The sequence below is a fragment of the Camellia sinensis genome, chromosome 11, assembly GCF_055761805.1.
Source record: "Camellia sinensis isolate YWXY chromosome 11, ASM5576180v1, whole genome shotgun sequence".
NCBI classification, from domain to species: domain Eukaryota; kingdom Viridiplantae; phylum Streptophyta; class Magnoliopsida; order Ericales; family Theaceae; genus Camellia; species Camellia sinensis.
Genome location: NC_138971.1, coordinates 53,361,225 through 53,377,164, shown reverse-complemented (window position 1 = coordinate 53,377,164; position 15,940 = coordinate 53,361,225). Strand labels below are relative to the sequence as shown.

Genomic DNA, 15,940 nt, shown 5'->3' with positions numbered 1-15,940 from the left:
TCTGAGGCTGTTTAACTGGCCATTTCTCAGGGTGAATTGCAAGCTTATGGACTGCAATCTCTAGATTAAGACCAGGCATCTCACTGTAGTTCCATGCGAATATGTCACGATACTTCTTTAAGAAGGAAATATATTGCCGAGCTTCTTCCTCCTTTAAATTTGCACTAATGAAGGTTGGTTTGTTTTCTCATTCATTACCTAGATTTACTTCACGAAGGTCATCCATGGTGGCTTGGCCTCCTGCTTCAAATTCTGTTGGTGCAGGTTGAGTTTCATCTTAGTCAACATTTTCGAACACATCTTGAGTGATAGTCATGTTTACTAGAAATTTTTTCTCATCCCCTTGATATCCTAACCCTTCTATCTTAGCGGTGATAATACCGTCTTGCTGGATAGCCTGCCTCTGCGAAGGTGTTAATGCAAAGTCAAAAGGTGTCATTGTTCTTGGTATTTTTTCAGGATCTAAACCAACTCTTACCAACATCTGTGTAATTTCTGCACTAAAGGTAGGCTTCTCAAAACTCGAGATGTTTTCTTCTGGCACTTGTTCAACTTTCACTTTATGTTCAACATCTCCAAATGAGTGGAATATGATGGATCTCGACCCTTTTCCTTTAGAAGGGACCATAATCTTATTATATTTCTCCACAAAAGTGCATTTTGTCCTCCTTAAGGGCAACGTGAACTCACCCTTGAGATCCAAAATTGGATTTATTGGGGCTAGAGCCTTTGCCCCCAGTTTCCTTTCGGACTTTGGCACATATCAAAAAGTTCTTTTTGTTGAAACTGGAATAGACTCAAGAGCGTCTTTGACATTCGGAGTATCTTCAGAATTTTTCACATATTTTCCCTTTCTTTGTGAAATCTTTATATAGAAGCTATCATCAGCATAATAGGCCTCTACTTCTCCAAATGGGTCATTGTCAGCCACAGTTGTCTCCTCTTTTTTGGTGAAGGCAATGGGTACTTGATACATTGGTGATAAGTTGATGGCACTGCATGATGACTATGCATCCATGGTCTCCCAAGCAAAGCATTGTAGAAGGTGTCTACATCAACGACCAAGAACTCAGTGCTTTCTTCAATATCCCCAAACTTGGTTCGCAATTCAATCTTCTTTATTGGGCGTTGTTCATTCTGATTAAATCCTTGAATGACCAAACAACTTAGGCGAAGTTGTGAAATTCGAACCCCTAATAAGTTTAAGGCCGTCCGAGGCAGGAGGTTTACCGCAGATCCTCTATCAACCAAAATTCAAGAAATTTTCACATCATGGATATGCCCAGTGATAACCAAAGGCAGATTATGGTTTGTCATTTCAGCACACATGTCTTTGTCACCAAAGGTTACCATAGCCATGCATATAGTTGTCTTTTCTTGATTTCTACCCTCGATTTCTTTGTGGAAATCCTTTGGCTTGGACAGGGCATATATTAAAGACTTTCGAAGCTCTGGAGACATTTTCAGTGCATCATATATGCTCAACAATGCTGGAATTTTCTTTAGATGAGCTAGTACATCATATTTCACTTGCTCTTCCTCCAGCAAAACCTGTGGAACTTCTAACGTTTGAGGGTCCTGAGGATTTCATAATTTCCTCTGGTAGGTCAAGTAAGTCTGGCATACTTTAGCAACCTCCTTTTCGTTGACCTCAACTTCTTTTGTTCCCTCAGTGGTTTGGACCATGTTAACTGGTCCAGCTGCAGGGTGATCATCATTATCAATCACTTCTCCATCTTCCTGGAGCTGCATTTTTCTCCCATTTCTTAGGTACCAGGAGTCATGTCTATAAAAGAATTGGGATTCTACAAAACCGTTCTTCATGGCCTCCCAACTAGGCACCACCACCCTTTCGATGGAGCAATACCAGTCAGAGGCGATCCCCTCCAAAGAAAAGAGGGAATTGTTTTAGGCAAAGTGCTTGATTTTAAGTTGTTTCCCCACACTATTTCAAAAAACACCTAATATGTTTTTGAGGATCTCCATACCCCTCATATAGGACAAAATTTGAAAGTTCGTATCTTTCAAGAAATGGTGTTTGCTCTACCCATAAAGGGAACAAATCCCTTGGGCGATAAGTGCCCATCTCTCGAAGATCAAGGGCAGTTTCAATCTTCTCCTCAATTGTGCCTTCTATGAAATTATATGTTTGAGAAGATATACCTTTGTCATCCAAATGTTTTGATATCTCAATTTCTATTGGCCATGGTTTATAAAATGTCCTATAGAATCGATTAGCTATGGTGTCCCAATCTGGCTTTTTACTGTGTTTCCACATTATGCGAGGAAACGAACCAAATGGCGCCTTGGCCAACCTGTCCGATTATATAAAAGAAAACGAGGTACTGCATATCCTCGTGGGAACTGAACCCACTCGACCCAATTAGGGAAAGGGTGTCTAGAAATTTGATTTCTTTCAATAATCAAATTTTGATGGGCTTCAAAACCCTCATCTTTCAAAGAGACTGTTACTTTTGCTCGATGTTCCGCTTCCCTTCTAGCTTCAATTTTTGCTTTCTCATCATCACCTGGATTGCGAATGATATGTATTTCTCACTTTTCAAAATTTACATCCACAGTGATGACATTACAAAGAAAGTCAAAGTGGTCACTTGATACACTTTCTCCATCGTACGTCCTAGCTGGGGATGTGTATGGTGAACCATCAGGAGAAAAGTCAAGTTCCCAATCTTCATTAGGATCCTCAACTTGAGATGACTTCGCTTGTTTACTTGAATGCTTCCATACTTCATCATCCAACTTACACCTGCCATTCACCTCATCATCCTTGAAGTGTAGTCGTTTTTTTGCCTTTTTCACAAGCTCAGAGTCAGACCTACACCCGGTGTCTCCTTGTTCTGTTCCCTTTACATATTCTAGAGTGCTTTGATAGTACATTGGTGGTACTGGCGAATATTCTGGAGAAAAGGCTTCTGGTGTGTACTCCGGAGAAGCTAGTGTATATTTTGGAGAAGTTGGTGTATACTCTGGTGAGTCAAGTATGCAGATAGGAGATGTAATGCAATCTCCTTCCCTAACTTTTGAACCAACTTCACCCTTATCTTCCTCGTCATCACTTAAAACAATAATGGTTAGGCAAGGGGCCAAAGTAAGCTTTTCCTCCCTCCTTTTATCAAAGTATGTCTGCAACTCCGCAGATTGAAATTTTGAAGGTGGAAATTCCTCCAATGTGACTGGGACAAGGGGACATTACTCTAATTGCTCATCAGGGACCAATTTCTCCCATTTTTCCTTCTTTGGGTTCTTCTTTCCTTTTCTCTTACTTACTTTGGCTTTTTTCTGTTTCCTGGAAACTTTTGATTTTTGCTTTTTGGAAACTTTTGGCCCTTGTGTTGTTGAAGCAACCATATTTCTAGCTTTCACTATGGCATTTTGTTTTTTCTTCATACTTTTTGATTGATAAACAACCCATTCACCTTCATTATCATTGTCGATAGTGATTGGGTTAGCAGATGCTTTCTCTTAAGGAGGGAGCTTGATAATCTTAGAGTCCAGAAGTTCCTGAATTTTATCTTTCAGAACAAAGCACTCTTTTATCGGATGGCTAATCAAACGATGGTAGGGGCAATACTTTGGATCGTTGGTCTTTCCTACCTTATGTGGTCTCTTCACCTCAGAGAGAGCAATCAACTTTTGCTCCAATAGATCTTCAAATAGGTCTTCAACCAGATCATCCGTGAAGGAATATTTCTTCTCCAACCTCTCTTTCATAGTCACCTTTTTAAATTCCTTGGGCTTTTTAGCCCCTACTACAACGGGACCCTTCTTTCTGGTTTCGATTGTAGCTGCAGTCAGAGACTCAACCCTTTCGACAGCCCTAGGCCTCCTTAATTTAGCTAGATGTAGCTTCATATCATGAGCTTTAGTGCATAGATCATTGAATCCTTCAAAAGTTTGAGCCATAAGAGCCGTAGAGAGCTCATGTCGAAAGTTGTTAAGGCACATCTGAATTAACTCTAATTGCGTAAATTTTTGAGGACAAGCAAATGTCAAAGCTCGCCATCTTGCAATGAAATCTGTAACAGATTCATTGTTACGTTACTTGGTCTCAATCAGTTCTGGTACTCCAGCTCGCCTTTGTGTGTTGCAGAACTGTTTAAGGAACTCCTTCACCATAGAATCCCAATTTAGGATTTATCCCTTAAGAAGGTTAGCATACCAAGTAAATGCAGAACTTTCAAGTGATTGGACAAATAGCTGCAGGCACATGGCCTCATTCTGGGCTATTGGCCCGCACCTTGAAAGAAAATGAGCCACATGTTGTCTTGGATCTCCTGTTCTATCAAACATTTTGAAATCTAGTTGGGAAAAATCAGAAGGAAATGGAACAGCATCTACCCATGCTAGATAAGGTTTTGTAATTATTCGAAAGTTCTCATCATCTTTTTCCTTGACTTTCTTTACTTGTCTCCTCACCATATCAACAATCATGGCCATGAGCATTGGATTCATACCACCACTCGTTAGATCAGAGTAACAAGGACCATTGCCCTCTGGGGCTAGTGTGCTTTGTATGCCTTCGGATGTCCCCAAAAAAGGTTGTGTCATTTGTTTGGATGCACTTCCTGGTCCTATCATTTGGGCCTGCAACTGTTGCATTTGCTCCAACATAGCAGCCATTTCCCGTTCTTTTCTCTCAAGTTATTCTTGTAGGGCCACCACTTTTTCCTTGAGACCTTGGTCTTGTTGGACCTGTGAATTTGCACCTTCTTTCTCAACCTCAGTCATCATAATTGCGACTTTGTTGATATCTCTCAATTCATTATTTCCAATATTTGTTGAAAAAAACGAGATAGAATCATCTTGTTCGTACAAAGGATTATCAACCCCCACAACATTACTCATATTTGAAGCATCTGACTTCCATGCTTTGTTTTGAGCCTCACGGGTTATGGACCTTGTTACAGGCCCTTTTCTTATTCCCTCCATAGATAGTTTAATCAAAACAGAAATATTTCCCAAGGGTTACTTACCCTCCTCCACCTTTGACTTTCCAACAAAGACAGGACTTTCAATTTGTTTTTGGCGTTCATCTTTCGAGAGAGTCCCTTTAATAGCTCCTATAACATTTGTCGCCACTGTTCTTAGTTTCAGTTTCTTTAAGGCCTTATTTCTTCTTCGCCTTTGTCTTTTCGAAATTGGACCATTTGATGATATATCAAGTCGAGCCCCTAGGGGCATAGCAGGAACCGTTTGCATTTTTGCAAATTCCTCATGAATTTTCAAAACAGTCCCTACATTTTTAGAGCGGACCAATTGATGTTGATTCAAATCCCGTCGGGCCAACTGGTGTTCCTTATTCGAACCTTGTCGGGCCAACGGGTGTTCCTTATTCGAACCCTGTCAAGCCAATGAATGTTCCTTTGGCTCCTGAGAGTTGATTGAAATTTGTTTTGACCGATTTTGTGCTCTGAACAGAACTATTGGTTCGTAGGCCGCAACTATTTTTTCGACAACAGGGGCCTTTTTTCCATCAACAGGAGTTTGGGTCATTACCCTCCTCCCAATGGCCCTAATGATGGCCATGTTTTCAGCAGAGGCTTTCTTCTGGGCAGACTCCACCATTTTAATGGAGTCTTCTACCCTTTTGAGTAGTTAGGCCACAACATTTTTTGTTGCCCCCGTTGAAGCTGCAACAAAAGTCGTAGTTGCAAATTGATTAGCCTCCTTTACCTGAATTAGAAAGCTCTTCGCTCGGGCTGTGGCCCTCACGGTTGCGTACTATTTCAATGCTTTCACATAATCTTCAGTAATCTTTCTCAAACTTTCAGCTTTTTGGAGAAGTGTGACTTTCTTCGTCACACCAGTTACCTTCGAGACAGCCAAGAGCTTTCGCTCTGGAGCCCCTTGGGTGATAGGGGAAAGAAGTGCATCTTTCTAGGATTTCGCTGGCTCTACCTTTGGGACAGCCAAAAGCATTCGCTCCAGAGCCCATTGGGCGATGGGTGCTATCTCCACCCTTGGTGATTTCAGAACCACTAGATTCTAAGCTTGTCTCTTGACTGTTGCTTTAGCATTCCTATAGCAAAAGAATACGTCAGTAAGTTTCAACTATATATATATATATATATATTTTTTGTTCTTCAAAAGATGGGAGGAGAAATAAGTATCACTGGGCGTCCCAGAATTTGTAGACAAAATTTTAAAACATGAAGTGTTTTAACACATTACAAAATTTTATGTTACAAATGTCCACTGTTTAGTTTTTGGACTAAACAGTGTTGATTATTTGAATATCAGGTTCTTGTTTCTGATCTGTATTTCAGATCGTTAATTACACATTTTATACAAATGAAACCTTCGATTAATGAAGAACAAAATAAACAACAAAAGACAACTTAAGAAAAATAAATATTTTATTGAAATTGTTATGGGTTTTGAACCCTCGAATATAAAATACAATTCTTGGGTTTGGAACCCTTTACCTATTCATTGCCATTAGCGTAGGCTCTTGAGTTCTCTAGGCTTCTCTTCTCATTTCTTGTAACGACTTCTCTAGCTCTCAATTTCTTTCTCTCTCTGATCTTTTCACTTCTGATTTTCTGATCCCCCGTCTTGTGTGATGGTCCTCATATTTATAGAGGGCCATCAGGTGATAGGAATGCCTCATCTTCAATTTGAATTTCAAATTGAATAATAGCGCCATTTGAATTTTGAATAATAGCGCTATCTGATTAATCGTATATCTGAGTAGCCGAATTGATCTTTGGGGTTTCATTCTCTGTGGTGTCCTTGTTGTAGGCTCTACAGGTGTCATCTTTTGTAGGCTCCACGTGTCACTTGAGCATCTTGAATAATGTCGTTGAGATACAACGTCGTTTTATTTATGCACTTCAACGGATCATATTGATCTTTTTAGGAAGTGATTACCTACAACTTTCCTATCATAGGCTCTATACGTGTCATAAATTTAGTTGAAATTTATGTGCCAACAGTCACACTTGTGCCTTTCAATCATGCCTACCTGTAAGGCATAGACACCTCTCCGGAGGCAATGAATGGGTGTCAAACACTCTGCCTAACGTGTCCCCTTTTTTTTTTTAATTTTTTTTTGCAGCCAACACTCTTTCAAACAGTCTTGGACACGTTATGGACACGTTGATGACAGAGAGACACCCTAACACAAGAGACAGAGAGAGAAACCCTAACCCATTGAAGATAGAGAGAGAAAGAGAAAGAGAAATAGAAATAGAAATAGAAAGGGTGAAGAACTTGTTAAAGCCCTAGATTAAGGCTAGATCAAGGTATGTTTTTCCAATCTATGTGTGTTCGACTCTCTCTTTCCCTCTGTTCATCGTCGAACCTATTCATCTTCTTCGACTCTCTCTCTCTCTGTTTGGTGCTCTCTCTCTCTCTCTCTTGTTTGACACTCTCTCCTTTTTTTGTTTAACTCTCTCTCTCCCCTCTTCGTGTGTCACTTTCTCTCTCCCTCTTTTATTCTTTGTTTCTTTTTTTTTTACCTTTTTTGTTTTTAGTAATAAAAAAAAATTCCCGCTTTTACTTTTTTCTATATTTTTTAATATTCTTGTTTGCTAAAAATTAACATATAGAATAAATTATTTTTATTTGTAAAATAATAATAATAATAATAATAATAATAATAATAATAATAATGTGGGAATGATATTTGATATTAAAGTAAATAAATAAATAAAATTAATATATATTTTTAAATTTTACATATAATAAATATAAAAAAAAATTATAGGGGGACTTACCGACTGATCCCATGGAAGTAAGTTAATGCCAGCCAAGTCTTGTCCTATTTTCGTTTCCAATTTTACCCTTCAATATCACACCACATGCGTAAAGCAAAGAAGTTGCTCACGAGCTCTCCCTTCTGAGCTCTCCCCTGTATGTTGTCTTCGTTTTGTTCCTTATATATTGTTCCTTTTGTTCTCTCATACTCACATACATACACACTTACTCACTAATTCACAAAAACACATCCACACACTTACTAATTCACAAAAACAAATTCACAATAATTTAGCAGTGATATACTTACACTGATAAATTTAATACTCATATACATACACACTCACTTACTAATTGACAAAAACAAATTTACAAAAATTCATGAGAAAGTTTTTTGTGAAAGGCAAATGCACTTCGGGAAGCTGTGTGAATTAATCAAGACAAGGATTGCATTGTGGGCCAAATTTATGCTTAGGATTGCTGTTACTCAGTGCAGTAGATTATCTGCAACATTCAGGAGATTCGGCTTGGTTTCTAGCTATCACTGGTGTTAAGCTGGGGATGGCAAATGGTTAGTCTATGGTGGAGGTGAAGGGTGAATTTCTGGTGTTTTTCTAATATTTTGCTCTGATTGTTGATCTGTCTGTTGGGTTGTTTTGATGTCATTAGATGCTGGAAGTCTTGGTGATTCTTTGGATCATGAGATGTATGCTAATGGCTGCTGATGGATTGGGTTTTGTGTTGGATTGTAGTCCACTTATTAATGCTCAGGTGAGAGGTTGTATGACATAGGTCTGTTGTTTTCTGCTGTATATCAGAATCCCAGAGACGGTGCCTTCTCGGTCTATTAAGAGAGCCTTAACAGAATTGTTGATTTACTGATGTCCTGAAGCAAGTGTGTTGTGGCAGCAGCAACATGTTGCAACACTAGTGTCGGTCTGCACCTCTCTTTTCTTCTTTTCTCTTCCTTTGGCTTGTGTTGGTTCCTCTCTAACCTTTGTAGTTATGCTAGCTCATGATTGAGCTTTATGCACTTCCCTCATTTATTGATGTAATCTCATACGAATGTATGTTGTCGTCATCAATAAAGTTTTTCTTTTGCTGATCAAAAAAAAAAAATTACAAAAATTCTACAGTGATAAATTTATCAGTAGTTTAAACAAATTTATCACTAGTTTAAACAAATTATCACTGATTTATCACTAGTTTAAACAAATTTATCACTGGTTTAAACAGATTTATCATTGGGATCTTTCCCAATATATATATATATAGAGAGAGAGAGAGAGAGAAGACCCGGTGGCAAAGAGCCTAGATCCTAGATCCTAAATCTAGAGGTGGAGGCGACGACGACTGTGGAGATGGAGGCGACAGTGGTCGGCAACGATAGTAGAGGTAGAGGCAAAGACGTCGGTGGCGGTAAAGGCAAAGACGTCGGTGGAGGTGAAAGCAATGGTGAAAGTAGAAGAAGATGCCAACAATGGGGGCGACGGTGGTCAGCAGGTTCTTTTTCATATATGTAAGCTTTCTTTCTTCCTCTACTAAAAGAGAGAGACACGTCTAATTTGTTAAAACATTTTATTGATTCTCTGCATTTAAACAAATGTAGAGAGAGAGAGAGAGGGAGGGAGGAATAGAGAGAGGGAGAGAGAGAGAGCATTAGAGTCAGGTGGTGTTCTTGGTTTTATTAGTGATCCAAGTAGAAGCACAAGATAGGTTCATCAAAACCAATGGATTTTTTTTTCTTCAGATCTGAGTATAAAAACATGAGGGCAAAAATGGAACAAACAAAAATGTTCAAGACCTATAGGTAAAAGAGTCTCCATTAAGGACCTGTTGGGTAATAACCTTTGAAAATAGGACTGGCCCGTAAAATCTCAAAATTATATATATTGAACATGTCCCCAACATGTTGTGACTCCCATTTTTTAAAAATTTGTGTATTCACGTGTACGTGTCATGTCCTGTGTCTGTGTCCGTACTTCATACATGCCTACCAATAGATAATACCCAAACATGGAAAAAGCCACTGAAACACAATTAAAGAACCACCCAGCTATCCTCGGCATTCTACTTCCTATAAACAAAATGATCTACTGTAGAGGCTATAACCAAAGAACCATTGCAAAAGCTTCCCGTTCTTCATGACCAAACAAAGGCTTGTAATTAGACAAAACCAAAAAATCTCCATAGAAATCTATTGATTTAGAGAGAACATTATTTTAGCCTTCTTGTCAATGCTTGCTAAAGTCAGCCTGATTCCCATTTCTCCTAAAGAAATTAAATAGATCCTACTGCTATTTACTAAAAGTTCAAAACTTCTATCAAAAATGAAATGCAGACAATTACACTTAACTTCTTCTGCACACTACTTATATATTATCAATAGGAACAACATGTGATATGGTCATTATATGCTTATTTTATATCCTTAATTTATACTGTGTTAGACCTATTTTATATTTTATTATTTATTTTGTCTTTTTTCTGTTTATTTTTATGTTTTTAGTATTCCAGAAATTTAATGGAAAATGCTAATAAATGAAGAAAATTTAAATCTACATGAGAAGAGATTTTAATATATAAATGGGAGCAACATATCACAACAAGTTGTTTAGCTTAGTTGGTTGTCAGGTGGGTCACATGGTCTATTGTGGTCAAGGTTCAAACCTTGTTGGAACTTGGAAGTATATTTTCTTTTTATCAAACTTGAGACAGCTCAAGTTCTCAAGTGTACCAATGCCGCGAAGCACAGGATCACAACCCAACCCAGGAACTTCTCCAGCATTTAGAACTCAACATGAGTCACCTCTCAGCTAGGAGAGATCTTTGGATGGAATTCAAACTGCAATAATTTATTTTTATCTTTTAGAGGTTAATCTTTTTAGAACTCTACAACTTCTTTATGTATGTATTTTATTTTTCCCTGTAAACAGAGAGGTAGACAACTCCAACAAGAGGGGAGATTATTAGGTATTATTTTATTTTTAGTTCTTTTTCTCTTCATATGTTTGGAGAGTGTTTCAAATATTAAAGAAGGAGAAGAAGAGTTTCGATTATTAATGCAATGAATTCAAATAAGTATTTTTCAATTATTGCTTTTAATTTTAATATGAACATGTTAGGCTAATTTATTTGCTACGGTTAGGATGAGAGAGGCTAATAAGAAGGTCAAGAAAATAGTGAGAGAGGCTAAGTTGAAAGCTTATGATGACCTATACACTAGACTAGATAGTAAGGAGAGAGAAGGTGGTATACAAACTTGCTAAGATACGGGAGAGGAAAAGAAGAAATTTTAATAAAGTTAAGTGCATAAAGAGTGAGGATTCTAAGATATAAGTGAAGGATAAAGAGGTTAAGGAAAGATGGAAGAATTATTTTGAGAAACTATTAAATGAGGAACATGGAGGTACAGCAATAGGGGAAGAAATAGCCAGTAATACGATAAACCAATACTATTAGTTCTATCGCAGGATTAGAAATTTTGAAGTGGAGATTGCACTTAAGAAAATGAAATCAAATAAGACTTTAGGACCCGATGATATCCCTATGGAAGCTTGAAAGTGTTTGGGTAAAAAGAGAGTTGGTTGGTTGACTAGATTGTTTAGCAAAATTTTATTGACTAGGAACATACCAAATGGGTAAAAGAATAGTATTTTAGTGCCAATCTATAAGAATAAAGGTGATGTCCAGAATTGCAACAACTATAGAGGAATCAACCTAATGTGTCATATAATGAGAGTGTGGGAGAGGGTGATGGAACGCCGATTGCGAGATATAACAGAGGTGTTAGAGAATCAATTTGGGTTTATGCCTAGCAGATCAACAATGGAAGCGATCTATCTTTTGAGGAGAGTAATAAAAAAGTATAAAGAAAAGAAAAGAGACATTCATATGGTGTTTATCGACCTTGAGAAAGCATATGATAGAGTGCACTGGGATATAATATGGTGGGTGTTAGAGAAAAAAGGGATAACAAAGGGTTACATTGATGTGATTAGGGATATGTATGAAGGGTGGTGACCACTATTAGATCGCCAGCTGGAGAGACAAATGAATTTCCTATCATTGTAGAGTTACATTAAGGATCTACCTTAAGTCCTTATCTTTTTGCTTTAATTATGGATGAGTTGACGAGAAATATTCAGGATGACGTGCCATGGTGCATGCTTTTTGCAGACGAACTTGTGTTGATGTATCAACTATGTTCTCTAGATACTTGTAAAGGCTTTAAAGTTTCACCATTGTTCCAATGTAAACTAAAAGACCATCACGTAGTCAAATCAAGCATTTTGACTCATAGAAATTTAGAAACATTATTCAACTCAACCCAACAAGCTTTTGTCCTAATTACTTGGGGTAGGCTACATAGATCCATTTCCTTCAATTGCTTCTCGTCACAGTCATATCCTTAGTTAAGTTCAAGATAGCCATGTCCCTTCATATCACCTCAACCCAAGTTCTCCTGAACTTTTCTCTATTTCTTTTATCACTCGCCACGTGGATCAAATCACTTCTTACAGACACATTAATCATTTCTAACTTCTTTTTTTAATGGATTCATTTCTTTTTTTTCTTTTTGCATATTTTTTTTTTATAAATGTAAGTGTACTAAAAAGGAGGGTTAGAAAGGGCTTAATTTTGTTCACACAAATTATTCCCTCTACACATTCTCATTTTAGCTATACTCATTTTTGAACATGTTTTCTCTTTAATAGTCCAACATTCAAATACCATATATTGTAGTAAGGTCTTATAGCAACCCAACAAAATTTCCCCTTCTATTTAATAAGAATCTTGCAATCACACAACACCCTGATGCACTCCACCTCATTCACCCCTCCCTAAATCTATAGATCACATCCTCCTCATTTCTCCATCTTTTTAAACAATTATCCAAGATCTCGAAAATATTACCTCATACCCATCAAGTTCTACTTTACTCCATTCCCATTATAGTTTTGCTAAAATTCCACTCTATATATTTTTAATCTTACTTAACCTATGCTCTTAGATTCTAAAATATTTCTCCATAACTCTAGCTTAAAGTTCACTCATTCTCTTGTTTTGTCAACCAAGATTATATCACAAACAAATAACATACACCAAAAGATATCTTCTTGAATGTTACTACTAAAGTTCATCTTGTAACAGAATATTTTGTATTGACAATTTTTGTGGACAAAATTTGGTTGTAATGGATTGTCTTAGATGTGTGCACGTATTTCGGTCATTTGTCTTACCCTAAGAAGCACCAACACATCTAAGAAGGTAACGTGTTGTGTCGACACCGACAAGACATGACACTCATCGGACACTTTCCAACACTTAGGCACACAAGAAACACGTTACAAGTTTGAATAAAATAATTTGAAATAAAATGACAAAAACAAAAACAATATAAATTTATACCAATTTTTCTCTTTTAGACTTTAAAATTTATTATCTTTTAGATATGCATGACATATAATTATTTATCCTTATATATGACATAATAAATATATAAAATTATATATTTTGCATGTGTCCTCTACGTGTCATGTCTTATACTTTTTGAAAATTTGCATATCATATCTGTTTTGCATCACATGTCCATGTTCATGTCCATACTTCTTAAGCCTTACCCAACCAGTTTGGCATACCAAGTTCAAAGCTTTGCTCCATTACCCGCTCAAGTGAAGCTTGCATTTATGTTTTGTTGCATAAAGTTTCTCAAAAATAGTGTTTGAAAAAGATACAAAAATCTTTTATTGAAAAACATGGTCAATATGGACTCAGCTACGCAAAGCAATCAATCTCTTTGGGATGCAATTGATCACTCTTTCAGCATAAGAAAGTGCTCAAAACACAACCGATCACCATTTAATCTCTCTTTTAACAGAAGCAAGAGATCAACACGTGATCGATCCCTAAGCAATCACTTGGAAAAAAATTTGGTACAGTAGACAGCGATTGATCCATTTATGATGTGATCAATTGCTCCTTAAGTGCGATCAATCGCCTATATAGTTTTTCACAAATCCTTTGTTAAGTTGGTTTTAAAAGTTGTTTTATATAAATACATCCCCTCATCCTATTTTTCAGTATTATAACTATTGTTTTTCATAGCCAAATTCTGAAAACTCAACAACAATTCTTAGCGATAAATCTGATGTTCGTGAGAGAATATTCTTGAGTTAGTTTTCTAAAAACCCTTTAAAAACCTTGCATGTCTTTGCATTGTTCATTTTACAGCCAAGGCCGATAGGGTAATCGGAGCCATTCAAGAAGAAAGATCGATACCTGGAGTTTTGTGTGTCCCTCCATATATCTATACACAAAATGAAAAAACTTGCATAAAGAAAATATAGGAAGTCTAGTCCCCTGTTTTCAACTCCATTACAGAACTAGAAAAGTTCTAACCAAAAACTCACACATAAATATGTAAAATAAATAATTCTATTCCCGGTCAAAATAACTCCACTTGCATAGATAATTCTTATTCCCACCTCACACATAAGTTCTAACCAAAATAAAAACACTTGCATATGTATTCTGTTCATCAAATAGATTTGATTAAACAATTGTTCCTACATTCTGTATTCTGTTCATTAAACATTTCATCAAACAGCCAGTGGGTACGCGAAATCCTATTGTATAATCACTTAAAAGATTCTAATTCTAGGATTTGAGGAGCTAGTTAATCTTTTTCTAATTTAAACTATTTGGGGCCATTTTTTGAATTAATTTTCAAGTACTTCACTGTTTTTGGGTATAATTTAGGTCCAAAATTTATGAAATTATTTAAATCTGAAATTATTTTGAGTTTTGTGTTTTTAACATTCACGTTGTAATATGAATTTAAATCACAAGTTGACAACAAATTTGAAGTTAAAAATTTAAAGTTAAATTACAAGTTGTTGACAATGATATATTCACAGTTTCTTAGTAGCATATTTCATTGCTCTCATTGACATCAAGTCATTAACTTTTAAATTGCTAGGTTGGAAACAAAACACACACACACACATCTCCCACAAAAAAAAAAAAAAAAAAAACAGAGTGTTAACTCCTATTAATCCCGAAAAAACAAATATATTGCATTTGACAAAAAACTTTACTTGAACAACCAGCAATTCACACAAATAACCCAGAAAACTCAAAATCACAGTTCTTATACCAACAAATTAACAAATGAAAAACCCAGAAATCATCACCATCATCATCAAACAATAAAATAGAAGAAAGAAGATTAGCCTAATTTGAAAAAACCCCTAATCAATTGCTAGTTTTATCAATTAGCTTGAAAATAGTTTTATCAATCGCGTACCCACTCCATCAAAAAGGAATTTGTGATTAGGTTGAGAACACAGAACACAGGTTGAAAAAAGAAGAAGAGAAAAGAAGAATACCTTCCAATCAAGGCTTCAATCGCTGCTCACCGCCACTGTCACCGATCGTCGCTCGTCCCTCGCCGCCACTGTTACCGATCTCCTATCGTGCTCACCGCCGTTCAAGTGAGAGAGACAAAGAGGTGAGAGAGAGAGAGAGAGAGAGAGAACCTAGGGCAACAAAAATGACTTTAAATGAAAAAAAATGGGGGCGAGACAGAGGGGAGAATGGGGAAAATATGTGGGTCGGTCGGGTCGAGTCGGGTCCGAGAATGAAATTGGTGGATTGTCCGCCACCTGACCCGAAACCCCGAAATTGAAAATTTTAGATCCGTATCCATCCATCACGTATCACACATTCACCCAAAACACGTCGGGTCAGGTCGTGTTTGTCGAGTCGGCACATCTGCTGCCCAGCCGTATTAGCCACTCTAATAATGGAATTATTGTGCTGTCATTTTGGAGAAAATTTTATTTAATATGTATGTTGCATAATTAAATAGGATGGACATATTTTGGATTGGTTCGATTTAAAAGTAAATCAAGATTAAATCATTATTTATGATTTCAAAAAATTAAATCATTATTTATGATTTCAAAAAATTTGGAACTAAATCAAACCATGAGAATCTCGAAACTAAACCATAACCAAACTAATAAACCACAGTTCTATTTGATTTAGAACCACGATTTTAAAACTATTGTCATCATTTAATAATTGTTTAAGTAATTGTTCACAACTAAGGCCTAGTTTGGGATCTTCCAAGAAAAGATAAAAAGACAAAAAGTTACTAAAAAAATAAAAAAGTTATTACTATTCACCAAAAACAAAATTATAAAAAAATTATTTT

At 36.6% G+C, this 15,940-nt stretch overlaps 1 protein-coding gene across 5 annotated transcripts in view; it reads right to left on the bottom strand.

Annotated features, from left to right (window-relative positions):
• Positions 1 to 15,300, bottom strand: part of LOC114318917 (nuclear pore complex protein NUP155-like) — a 52,380-nt gene extending 37,080 nt beyond the window's left edge. Inside the window, exon 1 of one of the 5 annotated variants that reach the window (XR_014343894.1) lies at positions 15,111 to 15,300. The gene's annotated coding sequence lies outside the window, so the exon portion shown is untranslated. The remainder of the gene's footprint in view (positions 1 to 15,110) is intronic. The other 4 variants (XR_014343893.1, XR_014343895.1, XR_014343891.1 and 1 more) reach the window with 4 other exon arrangements.
• Positions 15,301 to 15,940: the final 640 nt, after the last annotated feature.